This window comes from Delphinapterus leucas, chromosome 11 (genome assembly GCF_059928025.1).
Source record: "Delphinapterus leucas isolate spDelLeu-1000000601 "Yukka" chromosome 11, BTC_Dleu_Yukka2, whole genome shotgun sequence".
Lineage (NCBI taxonomy): Eukaryota > Metazoa > Chordata > Mammalia > Artiodactyla > Monodontidae > Delphinapterus > Delphinapterus leucas.
Window position 1 is genome coordinate 98,113,503 of NC_143139.1, and position 16,188 is coordinate 98,129,690.

At 46.7% G+C, this 16,188-nt stretch overlaps 1 long non-coding RNA gene across 1 annotated transcript in view; it reads right to left on the reverse strand.

Moving 5' to 3' along the window:
* Nucleotides 1-16,188, reverse strand: part of LOC111186311 (uncharacterized) — a 63,390-nt gene that overhangs the window by 23,040 nt on the left and 24,162 nt on the right. Inside the window, exon 3 of the long non-coding RNA XR_002647808.2 lies at nucleotides 180-308. This is a non-coding gene — a long non-coding RNA (uncharacterized LOC111186311). The remainder of the gene's footprint in view (nucleotides 1-179; nucleotides 309-16,188) is intronic.

The following is a 16,188-nucleotide window of genomic DNA, read 5'->3' on the forward strand; positions in this document are numbered from 1 at the left end:
AGCAACAGAGAATCATTTCAGCTGGCTGAGTGCATAGTCTGTGTGTGCTAAACTTCTCTAAGTGTGGATTTACACAATGAAGCAATTAGCCCCCTGGGACCCGCTCAGTGCCGTGGAGTACATAGTGTGTGTTTCATAGACGGGCTAAGCAGGTGCCAGAACCATTGCTCAGGACTCACCGTCGGTCTGGAGACCAGTGAACACTCAGAGACTGTCTTCCCAAAGCTTCCATGGTGAGGCGGGGGCCCCAGCGATCACATACCCAGCCAGCAAACAGGCGTGATGTTCTGCTCATCTGCCACCAGCCACTGAAAGAAAAAGCAGAGGCGGGACCTCCCTGGCGGTTGAGTGGTTAACACTCCATGCTCCCAACGCAGGGGGCCCGGGTTCGATCCCTGGTTGGGGAACTAGATCCCGCATGCCACAAAGGAGGTCCCCCATGCCACAACTAAGACCCAGCGCAGCCAAATAAGTAAATAAATAAATTAAAATATTTAAAAAATGAAAAAGCAGAGGAGCTGCCCAAGGAGGCATGTGCTCCCTTGCTTCTTCCCGCTTCCCACATTCACAGACTGTGCCCGTGAGTCCAGAGCAATCGTCAGACCGCGTACGAGAAAGCATCCGGGCTCCACGGCTGTGGTCATGGACACAGGATTGTGGTCTTGAATAAGAGCATTGCGGTCGCGACGGCTGCGTTGTCTGAAAGTGTTTCAGGACCCGCCTGGCTCCTTGCCCCAGTCTCTCCTTTCCCCACCAAAGAGTCTCCTGGGTCCTCCGTGGAGAGCTCAACCTGGCCCCAGGGGCTGGTCACCCTGTCCCGAGACGGGACACTTCAAGGAGCCCCAGGCTGGGCTCCACTCAAGATCCTCGAGACAGAGACCTGAGGAACTTACAATTCTGAGAGAAAAAAGCAGATACCAAGTTACACATACAGCAGGGATGAAACTCACCCGGGTATAAAGAAAGAAATATGCCCCCCTGTCAGCCAGGGTGACCTCTCAGAGTGAGTCGCTTCCTAATTCTTTGCATTTTCTAAAATTTTCTTCGATGAACAAGCGAGAAATAAGGAGTTCCCTCCTGCGATTGACACTTGTTCTTTCTTCCCTCTCAGATTCCTCCCCCCCCCCGCCTATGTTACTGTCCCCCACCCCGCCCGCCCAGCCCTGCCACCCACTCCATGCAATTCCACTTGGATGTCCCTGCTTCTCCATCACAGGGGCTCATGAGGCAGCCTGGCCAGAGACAGATGTGGTCCCTGGTGGGGCAGGAGGGCCTGTCAGCTGGGCAGAGCTGGACGCTGGGAGAAAGAGAATTTCTCCTTTTGGGGGACTCAAGCGCCGAGGATCACGTAAGCCTGAAGCTGCCAATTGTGCGGCCACATGGAGAAAGCCTGCTTCAGAATGAAGCCAGTGAGTGAGAAAACAGAGCTGAGGGACAGAGACCGAGTCTCGGGGATGTCACTTGAGCCCCGAGGTCAGCATGACCAAAGCCAGCCTTGCAAGTTCTTTTTACTGAACCAATAACTTTCCTTCCGGCCTGCGCAAGCCTGGGGGGAGTTTCTACCCCCTTGCCATGGGAAGATTCCTGACAGCACTGCCTTACAGGGCTGTGGTGCGGTGACGCTGCTTAGAAACACGAGGCGCACCCGCCGGGGTGGCCGACAGGTGTCCCGGGTGCCAAAGGCCGTCCACAGATGGGTTTGGTTGGCCCACGTGGGATTAAAAATTTGAGTCAACCCTTTAGAATCTGGATTTTATCTATAACTCTAGATTTTCTGTGTCTCTGAAAGAAATAACAAGACCTGGGAACACTGGGCTTATGTCCTACATGGCAACATTTACCTGGAGCTGCAAAGGGGCTGCCCTTTTGGTTGGGGCATTCATTCTCTAACGGCTCCCACGTCTGCTTATTTTCTCCCCAACACTGTGGCTGGATGTCAGTTAGCATTTGTAATTGGCCTGCAGGACTGACGGCCCCCAATGAATCCCCGCTCCTGGGCTCTGTGCCCCTGCGTGGCCCCGCCCATGCTTACGCCTGCCAGGCCATGTGACTTGCTTTAGCCAATGAGACACCAGCGTGTAACAAAAGCAGAGGTTTGATAAGCCTTGGCGTTGGGGTTGATCCTCCTTGAAGATGGGGCTGGAATGAGACACCACATGGGGAGAGAGACCAGAGAGCCAGGAAGTGCTTATAGGATGAGGGAGACGCATCAACAAATACGGAATCTACTTCTGAAAAGGCTGCCATTGGCCAAATCTAGGATGATTTGAGCATAAAAATAAATAATGGTACCAATAATTAAAATCCATTGACTCTAATAGGAAAGCGTAAATCCATAGAGATATAAATAAGTAAAATGAATACATCAAGAGTTAATGATGAATGGAGATCCTTGCAGAGTTTCAAAGAACCTCCCCACAAAAATGGCAGAAAACCAGGGAAAGGAATAACTCTTATTATAAAAGAGAAGCCTGGCAGGCACCACCTGCCTCACACGGTCAAGGCAACATCACGGACGGGGCCAACTGAAATCACGAGCCACCCGTGGATGCGGTGAGAAAAATAAGGCAGCGTTTCTGTGACTATTTTACCAAATTGTCTAGCTGCTTGAGTAGGAGGGAGGGCAAACAAAGAGAATTACAGGGGAAGAAAAAAGAAATCACGTAGTAGTTCGAAAGTACTATCCTCCCAAGAGAACTGGAAACGGGTCCACACAGAACCCTGTACGTGAATGTTCATCACAGCATAATATTCACGATCGCCCCAAAGCGGAAACAACCCAAAAGTCCAGATGCAGTAGGTGTACCCAGACATTCCTCAATACGAAGGAATGAAGTACTGACATTTGCTACAACGTGGATGAACCTCAAAAACAATACGCTCGGCGAAGGTCTTGCCTGGGTCACTGTCATAACCTCCTGACCTCATGGCGGCTTCCTGTCTCACCTCACAACCCGCCGTTTCCCACATAGCAGCGAGCAAGCTTCTAAAAACATGAGTCATACTGTGTCATTTTCCTCCCTTCAGTTCTCCAGGAGCTCTCCAGATAATTACTAGGATAAAATTCAAGCCCCTCCCCATGGCCCACCAGGAGGCCAAGCGACCAGGCTCCTCCCCAGCTTCCAACTGCTCCTTTCCCCCCTCCCTGGCTCAGCAGGTGGCAGCCACACAGCCTCCTTTCTTCTCACCAAACACGCCAAGCCCTTTCCCACCTCAGGGCCTTTGCACTTGCTGTGAGAAGCACTCTAACTTGCCCACCCCACCTCTCCACCCCCTCACAAGCCACCTCTGCTGTTGTTCCGAGATACCACCCCATCTCCTTCCTTCATAGCAGCTGGTCATCTGCAGTTGTTACATCTATTCATGTATTTGCTGCATCTTTCCCAACCAGAGACAACATCTCCATGAGTTCAGGGACCTGCTCTGTCCTGTCTCCACCATGTCACCAAGGCTCAATGCAGTACCTGGTATACAGTCATACAGAGCTCAATAAATATTTGTCCAGTGAATGAAGTAACCAAGAGCTGATCATGTCTTATAACCTTTATAGCACTTATTACAGTGTGTTCATTTATTTATTTACTTGTTTATTTATTTACTTGTTGACTGTGGCTCTGCCCTGCCTAGAATATAAACTCCATGCAGGCAGGGACCCTCTATGTCTCAGTTCCCACCACACTCACGGCACCCAGAGCAGTGCCAAGCACAGAGCAGACCATTAATGAACAGTTGCTGAACATTGGGTGACTGTTGATGAAATCTTATCATTTCATCAAATTCCTGAAAAAAAATATATATCTTTTTACGTAGGCTCCTGAGACAGCATCTCGGAGTTACTCTGCTGGGTAGCACGGAAGCTAGGCTTCACCTGAGCCCCATCAACAACAGCTGAGGGCTGCTTCTGGGGCATTAACTCTGCTGCACTTCCCGCTTGGCTTGTCCAATGCCCAGGCCCAGTACAGTCTAAGAGCCAGGGGGAAAAGGCCTCAGGACTTGAGTCTCTGGGGCCCGTGGTCAGCAGCTCTCAGTGCGTAGAGACGAGGACTGAGGGAAAGGCAGGAAGCCAGCAGCAACAAACTCAGCCTAATTCTATTTAGTGATAATTAGAACAAAAATATGAGAAATCCGGGCTTCCCTGGTGGCGCAGTGGTTGAGAGTCTGCTTGCCGATGCAGGGGATGCAGGTTCGTGTCCCGGTCCGGGAGGATCCCACATGCCACGGAGAGGCTGGACCTGTGAGCCATGGCCACTGAGCCTGCGCATCCGGAGCCTGTGCTCCGCAACGGGAGAGGCCGCAACAGTGAGAGGCCCGCGTACCAAAAAAAAAAAAAAAAAAAAAAGAGAGAAATCTGATCTACTTAGGTTCCACCCTGTTAAATGTGGCCACTTGCATGATGGGAAGTCCAAAGATACTGATGCGGTGGGGTCTTGGTACAGAAGCTGGCTGACCATGTACCAAAGATGGCGCTCCAAGTTTCTGCTGGTACATGAGCTGTTTCTACCACCTTAATCCCTTCCTTTCGGGTTGAAAGAGTCCATGCCCTGAATCAGGAGCTGGAAAGTGCATACCAAGCCTATACCCTACAATAGTCTGCCCTATTTTATCCCTCGTGCCAATGTGCAGTTAGCATGTGGGGAAGAAAATGGGCCAGGCCTTGATACACCTCATTTCAAAGACTGCCAGCCACTCTAACAGAATCTAATCCTCCTCTTAGCTCTTACACATACAAACCCCAAGGTGCTCGAGTTGTGATGTAACTTGCTTCCTTCAAAAGTGATTAGAGCAAACTTACTCACTAGGGAAAGGCAACAAAGGAGGAGAGGAGATAGTCTAAATATCTTGGGCACATCCCTTGAGAGGTAATTAGTGTATCTTGGTAATCATTCATTTTTAGCTCGGTCATAATTTTCAGCAGCAGGTTAAGCTGCTGAAAATGAACTGACAGCTACTAATTAGCACATAGATTCAGCAAGTAATGATAAGAAATAGGAAAAAAAAATGGGTTTGGGGAATGGAAAGCATAAATCATTCTATACATCGATTCCCACCATAATTGTAACAGTCTGGCTATTGAGCTTAAGGACCAATGGCCTAGTTGCTGCACTGAGAGCCTGGCATGCTGCTACCACTGGAGACAGGGCAGTACATCCTCTTCTGGGTGAAGCCTTCCCACATGAGCTCAGCCCAGAGTCACTTTCCTGTTCTCTGAATTCTGAGACCTGCCATTGATGAGTTCATCTCGTCCCATCCCGGGATACAGCTTTTGCTCATGCCTTCTATCATTGCTAAATTCAGACTGTCGTTTAACTTCTACTGTCACATTTAAATATCCCCTATGAAAATATAAATTCGAGGGTAGAGACCACAGCCATTCCCTACGTACCCAGAATGGAGTCCTGGTATCAATAGAGTTACTTAAGAAATCATGACAACTGTAATTGAGGGATGTATTACCTTCCTGCAGAAAAGACACTTAGCCCATCGAATGGGAACTTGTATATCGTCAGCTTCAGGTGATTCAGAACTGAGGCTGTGGAACAGCAACTGACCAGTGCACAGGGATGGAGGGACCACTGAAACAATCTCAGGGTCGTGGAGGCCGAAACCCAACACTGACTCACGGAGAGTGGCTGTGGTGATGGAAATGGGAGCTAGATGTTCCTTGTTTGAACTAAATGTCTTTTTTCAAATATCCATAAAACTTCACTAGTCTCATTTGGGCTCTAATGAAAGTAACTGCTTTACCTTCATGGTCTAGCCCTTTTGGATACAGTGAAAGATCAATAAAGAAATCCTGAGTGATCCTGATTTGGGCCATGGAGACAAGCTTGGGTGTGTGTATTTGGATCTCTTCCATCAGGCAATGTATTAGAGGACTGTTCATTCTTTCAAACATCAAATATGTACTGAGTCCTAACAACGGGCAAAGGATGGTGCTAGACACCATCTGGGGAAGGGTGGGTCTAGTGGGTGGAAAGGAGGATGGACAGACAGATGACTCAAAGATCAAGCCTGACCTCGAGACACTTAGAGATGAAACTGGCACATAAATAGCTACAATTCTCAGACTTCCCTGGTGGCGCAGTGGTTAAGAATCCGCCTGCCTATGCAGGGGACACAGGTTCGAGCCCTGGTCCAGGAAGATCCCACATGGCGCGACGCAACTAAGCCCATGTGCCACAGCTACTGAGCCTGAGCTCTAGAGCCCGTGAGCCACAACTACTGAGCCCATGTGCCTAGAGCCCGTGCTCTGCAACAAGAGAAGCCACCGCAGTGAGAAGCCCGCGCACCGCAATGAAGAGCAGCCTCTGCTCGCCACAACTAGAGAAAGCCCAACACACAGCCATAAATAAATAAATAAATAAATAAATAAAATAACTACAATTCCATAGGGAATGATAAGGGGCCTGAGGAGTTCAGAGAAAGTTCTTGGAAGCACCGAGAAAATATGAAAGTAACTGAAATACCACAACATTGTGTAGACTACCTCTCTCTTAGAATTTCTAGCTGGAAAGCATTGAAACTAGAGAACCCTCTGGAACCAGGTAAGTGTCCATTTACGGTCCCTTAATCATTTCATTCATTGATTTAAATACACTGTGTTTGTTTACTATGTATCTGGATACATTGTGTTTATTTATATTATATTTGAATACATTCTATTTATCAATTTAAATACAATGTATTTATTGATTTAAGGATCATGGTGAGTAGATATTGTGCACACATCATGTAAAAGTTGATGTTCCATGACAAATAAAATTACTTTGAAGTGGTTGCAAATGTGCCAATGCTTAAATGGCCTCAGTGGTTCTTCTCCAACAAGGGAGAGTGATATTTAAGGACCTTGGCTCAGGCATCCACTAAACAAAGATTCAGTGCTAGACTGGGAGCAGGTCCCAGAGAGTTTCCTGTGGCCCAGAGTGCAGGCTCCGGATGCCAGCTGCAGCTCAGACATGGCCTCAGATACTCAACTGTGACCAGGGCAATCAGCTCAATCTCTCATGCCTCAGTTTCTTTACCCTTTCAGGTTGTTATGAGGGTTACATGAGCCAACATGTAGAGGTGGAGAGGGCTGCACATATGTTAGCTTGTTACTACCATCATCACCACCATCATCACCATCACCATCATCAGGACTGAGGCAGACTCTGTCCTGATAGCTCCTAGCACAAAGACTAACAGGCAGGTAAAGAGGAGAAAAGTCCAGAAGCAGCCAATCCAAGCTGATTTTAAACCTATAATCCTGAACAAGAGGTATGTGAGACTGTTCTTTCCTTTCTCCAAAAGATGGCAATGTCAGGAGACTGGCTGTCGTCAGTCTTGGGAGAAAGGGTGGGGGGGCAGCAGTGTGGGGCAGGGGAAGGACGTTCAGGACAGACTTGGCAGTGCCCTTCGAGAGCAATGCATGAAGCTCATGATGCGGGACTTTCTGTTCCCACCCTCTCTCTCCTGAGGCCTGCGGATAACCTGGGCACCAAGGCAGAGCTGACTGGGTCTGGCTGCAAAGCAGGGAGAGTTGATTGGATTTTTTCTGGCAGAAAGTATGAACTCTGATTTGCTTAGATTGGAAATCAGTGGAAAAAGAAAAAAGGCAGGGCGGTGGAGGGGGGAAATCTGGTCTTGGTGTGAATGGGAAAAACATTTTTGAAATAAAATCTAACCCCCTGCTATGGTCACAAAGAAAAGAAAAATGGTTGATGAAAGTCACATACATTTCCTTTTTTTTTTAAAATAAATTTATTTATTTTTTAAATTTTTGGCTGCATTGGGTCTTGGTTGCTGCACGTGGGCTTTCTCTAGTTGCGGCGAGCGGGGGCTACTCTTCGTTGCGGTGCGCAGGCTTCTCATTGTGGTTTCTTGTCTTGTTGCAGAGCACAGGCTCTAGGCACGCGGGCTTCAGTAGTTGTGGCACATGGGCTCAGCAGTTGTGGCTCACAGGCTCTAGAGCGCAGGCTCAGTAGTTTTGGCACACTGGCTTAGGTGCTCGGCAGCACGTGGGATCTTCCCAGACCAGGGCTCGAACCCGTGTCCCCTGCACTGGAAGGCAGATTCTTAACTACTGCACCACCAGGGAAGTCCCCCACATACATTTCTTTTTATATTAAAGACTTTGCCATGCATTTAATTTGCAATGATTGTTAAAAAATTATTCGGAGACACTTGTTAAAGACGGTAAGGCAGACTTTATTCAGGACCATCATGATATGTACAGGGACCACTGCAATGGGATCTGCAGTCAGGGGAAAGAGATTGGGCTCTGCTCTGAATACAGGGTGGGCAGGTGGGGATTTAGAGCCAAGGAGAGGTAGGAGTCAGTGGATAGAAAACGACTGAGAGGAAACATCGGGGTAAGCGGGATTCTGGCGAAGCCAACCTAACAGGATTCTTGCAGAAGACAGGTCAGGCTGTTAAGGCAGCACCTGGTGTGGGGCCGTGGGGTGGGCGGGTGATGAGGAACCAGATCAGATTATCGAGGGTGATCAAGTATCAAGGATGGGGGTCCTGGTCAAATCGACTTAGCAGGGTGCTTGCCAAGGCTAGATTTAACAGGGACCCCCAGATTGGCCTAGGAGGAGGTTTAGGAGCCTGACTAAAGTTTGACCAAACAAATAATCTTTATCATGGTAAAATGTCTTCTTTTCAAAAAAAACGTAATATTAAGAGATCCTATGAGACAAACTACATTTTACAGCTAAGTAATCTGCAGAAAAAGACAAGATAAATTAAAAAGATAAACTATAAAGAAAAGATAAGATAAACTAGTTTCAAAAATATCTCGAACTAAATTTGTTCAGAGGTAGAATGTTAACCTGTGTGCTAGTTAAATAATGCTTTGAAATTTTAACTTTCAAACGAAACACTTCAAGGGTGGAAAAATACAAAAGAATGCATAAAAATAAAGCAGACACAAAAGGGAAAACGTATGATTCCATTTCTATAGGTCCTATAATTGGCGAATTCATAGAGACAGAAAGTTTAACAGAGGTTGCCAGGGGCTGGGGGCGGGGGAATGGGGAGTAAGTGTTTAATGGGGAGAGAGTTTCTGTTTGGGCAGATTTAAAAGTTCTGGAAATGGATAGTGGTAAGGTTGTACAATATTGCGAATGTACTTAATGACACTGCATTATACACTTAAAAATGGTTAAAATGGTCAATTTTTGTTATATTTTGCCACAATAAAAGTTATCAATTAAAAAAATACAGGACTTCCCTGGTGGAGCAGTGGTTAAGAATCCGCCTGTCAGTGCAGGGGACACAGGTTCGATCCCTGGTCCAGGAAGACCCCACATGCCACGGAGCAACTAAGCCCGTGCACCACAACTACTGAGCCTGCACTCCAGAGCCCACGAGCCACAACTACTGAGCCCATGCGCCACAACTACTGAGCCCACGCGCCTAGAGCCCGTGCCCTGCAACAAGAGAAGCCACCGCAATGTGAAGCCCCTGCACTGCAACGAAGAGTAGCCCCCGCTGTACACAACTAGAGAGAGCCTGCATGCAGTAACGAAGACCCAATGCAGCCATAAATAAATAAATAATAAAATAATAAATAAAAAAGATATATTCATAGAAAAATACATAAGTACAGGGCTGTTGAATACCACCATGCCATTTTGCACCCTTGGACTTGTGCAGTGCACAACCTGTATATGGCATCCCTGTCCAGACATTCTATTTCCTGATAAAAAGATAGTAGTACTTGTATTCATATATTTTTTTCTTTAAGGCAAGACCCCAAGTTGACTTTTGTTTGAGAAAGAAAGAGAGGAAGGAAGGAAGAGAGGGAGGGAGGGAGGGAGGGAGGGAGGGAAGGAGGGAGGGAGGAAGGAAGGAAAGTTCATCAGTGCACCAAAAAGAGCAAGGGTTGCATTCAGAGATAATAGGTGTGAGAGGAAGAAAACCAGGGAATCTTTAAGCAGAGGAAATGGATAAAAGTAGTTGAATACGGCAGGTTATGTTTCGGTGTGGAGTCAACCAGAGTTTTTCTGTTTAAAAATGGGATCTGAGAGAAAGGGACGAATCAAAGATGCCCTAGCTAGTGGCAGTGCTGTCCACAGGCACAGGGGAGGCTAGGAGAGAAGCAGCTGCAGGATGGGGCTGGTGCGGGGGAGAAACAGTTGGGTTTCGGCAGCATTAACGTTGAGAAGCCTTTAGACATCCAAATGGCAATAATGAGAAGGCAGTTGGATATGAGTCTAGAATTCCTGAGAAAGGTCAGGGCAGGACATATACATTTTTGAGTTAAAGTTAAAGGGATACATGAGATCACCTGGAGAGTGCAGGTAAAACAAGAGGAAAGAGCAGAGGACAGAGCCCTAGGGAACTCCAACATTTAGAGATCTGGTGGAGAAGGGGCAGTCTCTGAGGCAGGAAGGGATCCAGACAAGTGCAGTATCATAGTGGCCTCCAGAAGGAAGTATTTCAAGGAGAGAGCAGTCAACCATGGCAAAGGATGCTGAGAGACTTGGTAACTCTGGGTGTGGGAAATGGGGTAGTTCTCGTTTAATTACATCTCTGTTCTCCATAAAATATTAGGCAGTCATCAACTAAGTAGTGTTAGATATAAGGACAGGTGAAAAGCTATATAATAGTATGAAAGTAAATTTACTAGGGAAGTGTAGCAGGATTGTCTGGTAATTTTGAGTTCCCATTTGAGAGTTGTGGTGAATAAATGAAAAAGAAGTACCCACCTCATTCCATGAGGCCAGGATCACCATGATATTAAAACCAGTCAAAGACATCCCGAGAATAGAAAACTATAGACCCATGTCTCTTTTGAATATTATGTAACAGTCCTCAACAAAACACTGGCGAATTGAATCCAGAAACATATAAAATGGATTATGCACCATGACCAAAATGGGATTTATCCCAGAATCAAATGGGATTCTTATCCCAGGAATGCATGTTTGTTTTAACATCTCAAAATCAATTAATATATCGTATCGACAGAATAAAGGACAAAAAACACACGATCATCTCAATAAACACAGAAAAGGCATTTGACAAAATTCACTTTTTTATAAAAATGTCTGGCAAACTGAGAATAGAAAGGAACTTCCTCAACTTGATAAAAGTATCAGTGAAAAACCCACAGTTACACCGCACTTAATGATGAAAGGCTGAATCCCCCTAGGATTCCCCCAGGGTCAGGAACAAAACTGGGATGTTTTCCCTTGCTACTTCCTTTCAACATTTTTACTAGAGGTTCCAGGCAGGGAAATTAGGCAATAAAAAGAAATAAAAGCCATTCAGATTAGAAATGAAAGGGTATGGGACTTCTCTGGTGGTCCAGTGGTAAAGAATCCACTTTACAATGCAGGGGATGTGGGTTCAATCCCCGGTCAGCGAACTAAGACCCCACATGCCGGGGGTCAACTAAGCCCGTGCACTGCAACTACTGAGCTCATGTGCCTCAACTAGAGAGCCCGTGTGCCGCAAACTACAGAGCCCACACGCTCTAAAACCCGCGCGCCACAACTACAGAGCCCACGCATCCTGGAGTCTGAGCACCACAACTAGAGAGAAGCCAGCGCACCACAACAAAAGGCCCACACGCTGCAACTCAAGATCCCTCATGCCTCACCGAAGATCCCACGTGCTGCAACGAAGACCCGACGCAGCCAGAAATAAATTATTTAATTTATTAAATCAAATAATACTTATTAATAATAATTTTAAATTATTTACTAAATATATTATTATTTATTTGATTTATATTTGGCTGCGTCGGGTCTTCGTTGCAGCACGTAGGCTTTTTTCTGGTTGTGGCAAGCGGGGGCTACACTTCATTGCGGTGCGAGGGCTTCTCATTGTGGTGGCTTCTCTTATTGCAGAGCACGGGCTCTAGGAGTGTGAGCTTCAGCAGTTGTGGCACATGAGCTCAGTAGTTGTGGCTTGTGGGCTCTAGAGTGCACGCTCAGTAGTTGTGGTGCACGGGCTTAGTTGCTCCACAGCATGTGGGATCTTCTCAGACCAGGGCTCGAACCTGTGTCCCCTGCATTGGCAGGAGGATTCTTAACCACTGCACCGCCAGGGAAGCCCAATAAATCTTTTTTTTTTTTTTTTTTTAAAGAAATGAAATGAAAGGGTAAAACTATTTGTATTCACAAACACGATCTTATATGTAGAAAATCCTAAGGAATCCACAAAAACTATTAGAACTAATAAACAAGTTCAGCAAAGCTACAGTATATGAGACGAATGTACAAAAGTCTACTGTATATCTATACACTACCAGTGAAAAATCTGAAAATGAGACAAAGACAATTGCAATTACAACAGCATCAATAAGAATAAAATCCTTAGGAAGGAACTTAGCAAAAGATGTGTAAGCCTTGAACACTTAAAACTATGTAACATTGTTGGAAGAAATTAAGAGAAGAGCTAAATAAATGGAAGAACAGCCGTACTCATGGATTGGAAGACTTAGTACTATTAGAACGGCAACAGTCCCCATCTACAGAGTCAGTGGAATCCCTGTCAAAAGTCCAGCTGGTGTAGAGCAAGACAGACAGCCGGGTGCTAAAGCTGCACGAAGGGAAATGACTGGAATGCTGCTAGCTGAAAGCAACAGGAAGGGAAAGTGATGGGAGCATAGTAGGTGATTAGTAAATGACCAATGAGTGAATGAATGAATACATGAAATCTTCTCTAGCTGTTTTGTGTAGCTCTTGCTGCATAACAATCACCCCAAAACTTATTGGCTTAAAACAATAACTATTTCTTTGTTTCTCATGATCTGGGATTAACTAGAGCTTGGCTGAACAGTTTTTCTGCCAGTCTCCCTTGGGATCTCTGATGGATGCAGCTGCTGTCCGACGGCAGCAGGGGCTGAAACCTCTGCTGTGGCTTTTCCCATGTGTCCAGTGCCATGGCTGGGACAACCGGAATGCTGGGTGGGCTCATCTGGGGCTCCCTCCTTCTCCTGTCACTCTGTCTGTCTCTCCCTCTCTCCCCTTGTAGCCTCAGGGCTTCTCCCTCTCAATGTGGCTTCTTCACATGGTCTCTCTGGGTAACTGGGCTTTTTACATGGCAGCTCAGGGCTCCCAGAAGTGCAAAAACATCTTTAAGGCTTAGATCCAGAATTGGTGCAGCATCCCTTGGGCCCCGCTGTATCGGTTAAAGTGAGTCACAGGGCCAGAGTGGGAGGGGCCCAGGCAGGGGGTGACTTCCAGGCATGGGGTCCGTCAGAGCCATTGCTGGGACAAGCCACCACACCAGGCTCAATGTCAGTCCCCCAATCCCAACCATACCAGGCCCCTCTTTTTGCTACTTCTATCACCATCTTTATCAAAAGCAAACATCCACCTATAGCTAAGTACATTTCACACACAAAAATAAATTGTCATGAGCCTCGCAGTCAGCACGATAAATGCCAAGCCGAGAATCCTGGGCCACCTTGATCCAGCATCATCATTCTTGGAACCTCAGCATCTCCTGCAGGTGAGAGAAGACAGAAATACAACGTAGTTTGCCCATCTCATCCCCTCACGTGTTATAAGAACTTCAATAAAATAACGTAGCTAGCACTTCCCTGGCGGTCCAGTGGTTATGACTCCAGGCTTCCACTGCAGGGGGTGCAGGTGTGATCCCTGGTCAGGGAACTAAGATCCCACGTGCCGCGTGGTGCAGCCAAAAACAAACAAACAAACAAAACAAAACAAACAACGCAGGTGAAGAATCTTTGGAAAAGCTTAGAGGACTGCACAGGTAGGTATTATCTGAAAAGGAAGTATATGAATATGTTAGCTCTGCATCTTCCGTTTTTGAAAGCCCATTTCTTTGGAGGGTCTGGTCCTCGAGGAGGATGCTGACTTACACACGGTCATGTCGCTGTAAATATGAGAAGCTACAGGCTCTCATCAGCTGATTTAATGGGGTTCTTCTGTGCTGACGGCTGTTTATTTTTCTCAGTCCTTTTTGCTGCCATCAAGTCACCCTGCGTGAATACTGAACAAGTATTCAACCTCACTCTTGGGTTTGGTCTTCATGACTTAATGGGAAGCATGGACAGACTCTGTCTCCAAAAGGAGACTTTTCTGAATCAACTACAACCACCCGTGGTCGCTGAGATACTTATTCAAGGAACATCCTATTTACAAGGCAATCAGAACTGTACTTTAGGCTACGCTCTGAGGCAAAACAAAAGACAAAGCAAAAAACTTTCTCGCTCAGGACACCATCATTACAGGGCTTAACAGGGAAAAATCTCAGGTTACAGGAAATAGACTTTTGATGTAGATTAATAAGAATAGTCATCTGAGATGCTCATGTATAAATAAACACAGTAAAAACCATGAATTCTTCTCATCGACAGTTGTCACTCCACGACCAAAGATTTTCTGTCCTCTGGATGCTTGATTTGACTTAGTTTTTGCATAAGAAACCCAAGGGTCTGTTTCTGAAAAATATCTATCTCCTGGGATTCAAGGGCCCTGAAAACATTGACTAATTTGGAAGACAGGTGTGGAGAGAGAAGTGTCAATGGATTGATGTATAGTGGCATCCTGAGAAGCCTCAAGATTCTCAGTAATTCTGGGAGAATGTTTCCTCAAGTGGTAGAATGGGGCTGCTCTCAAATGAAAGGGCCATCCAGGCAGTAGATGTGTTGCATCCCATGCAGGCCTCTGTCACCGTTCCCCAGATGGTACAGCAGCTTCCGAGCTCAGCTTCCTCTGTCACTCGTCTTATATTGCTCTTCAAGGCTGTTCACAGTCTGGCCTTTGCTGGTTCATGGGGCAAAAATGGGAATCCAGAGATAAGAGAAATGGAGAAGTCCGGGCAGTGGTGTGCTGGTAAACGTTTAACAATGGGCTCTCTGGGAAGAAGTCCTGATCTGTAATATTTACAGCTTCCATGGTGTCAATGCTCCACCACGGCCAATGCAAGCTACTAACTCAAAATAATTGGCTGCAGAGTCGGGAAGAGACACGCCCAGTCAGTTCTTGCAGGCCAGTACGAGCTGGCTTCAGCACAGCCCGAGTTCTCAGAGAGACGGGACTCGAATGTGAGTGGAAGTTACTAAGCAGAAACCAAGTTAATCACATTTTACCCTGAAAATCCTGAAAGAATTCTGTGCAAACTAAAAGAATGGTGCTCATAGAAAAGAGAGAAACGGGGAGACCAAGGAGTCAATTAGTGGTGCCTCCAGGGACAGGGTGCCGGTTCTAGGGCTTCAGCCACCCACCACGGAGCAGCCAGCCCTTGTGTCAGGCCGACCGCACTGGACTGGAAACATGCAATTCTGCCCCCACCAGAATCTGATTCCACACTCATCAAGAACTTGCTGATGAAGATCTGTCTGTCCAGGGAGGGGAAGGCATGGGCTGCTGAGCAAGTGCCTTACGGAACAGTTTTATTTCTCATTTATTGTTAATTAAGTGACAAACTGGGATTGTAAAACATGGCTCCATTCACAATCTTTTATCACATCCTCACTGCTTTGGTGGCAGTGGTCTTCAGTGTGTCCCCAGCACCTTGAGACTGCCGGAAGCTCTGGGCAGCACTTCTGCCTCTGGGCTCCATGCCACGAATCATCATTGCCCTGAAGGGAGAGGCAGAGACCATATCCTGGATGCTTTGGTTACTCACCAACGCCTTCAAACAGGTGTCTGGTATTTTATGCAGCTCTTATGATTGTTCATGGTAGGAAGGTTGGTCTGTTATAAGTACCCTTCGTAGCCAGAAGTGGGACCCCCTGAAAACACCCCTTTCCATGTTTGATGACGTTTACCCATATTTCAAGATCCTGTTGAAAGGATACCTCCTCTTATTTCTACCCAGCAAGAATGGCTGCCTCGGGAGCTGCCAACAATAGCTACTCGCTCCCATTGTCCAAGGAAGGGAAGGGAAGCTGCCATGGTGTGCTGACTTCTTCCAGCTGTGGGGAATTTCTCTTCGACTCCGTGGGAGCAGGTAGAGGGGATGAGGAACCTAGCAACAGGACCTGCCTTCAAAGTCAAGGTCCAGAAACGGGGTGGCCTCTGCTCTCCTGACATTTAGCTGCTCGAAATTAGACTGCGATCCGTATCAATGTTGCCACGTGCCACGGGACACTGTGCTTCCTGACAGACGTGGACACGTTAATTAAGACAGCAAACGCTTGCACAGTGAAAAGGCAGCTCCAGGGTGCTTTCAACATGCAGACACTCAGGGGGAATGGAAGAAATGACAGCTAGGAAT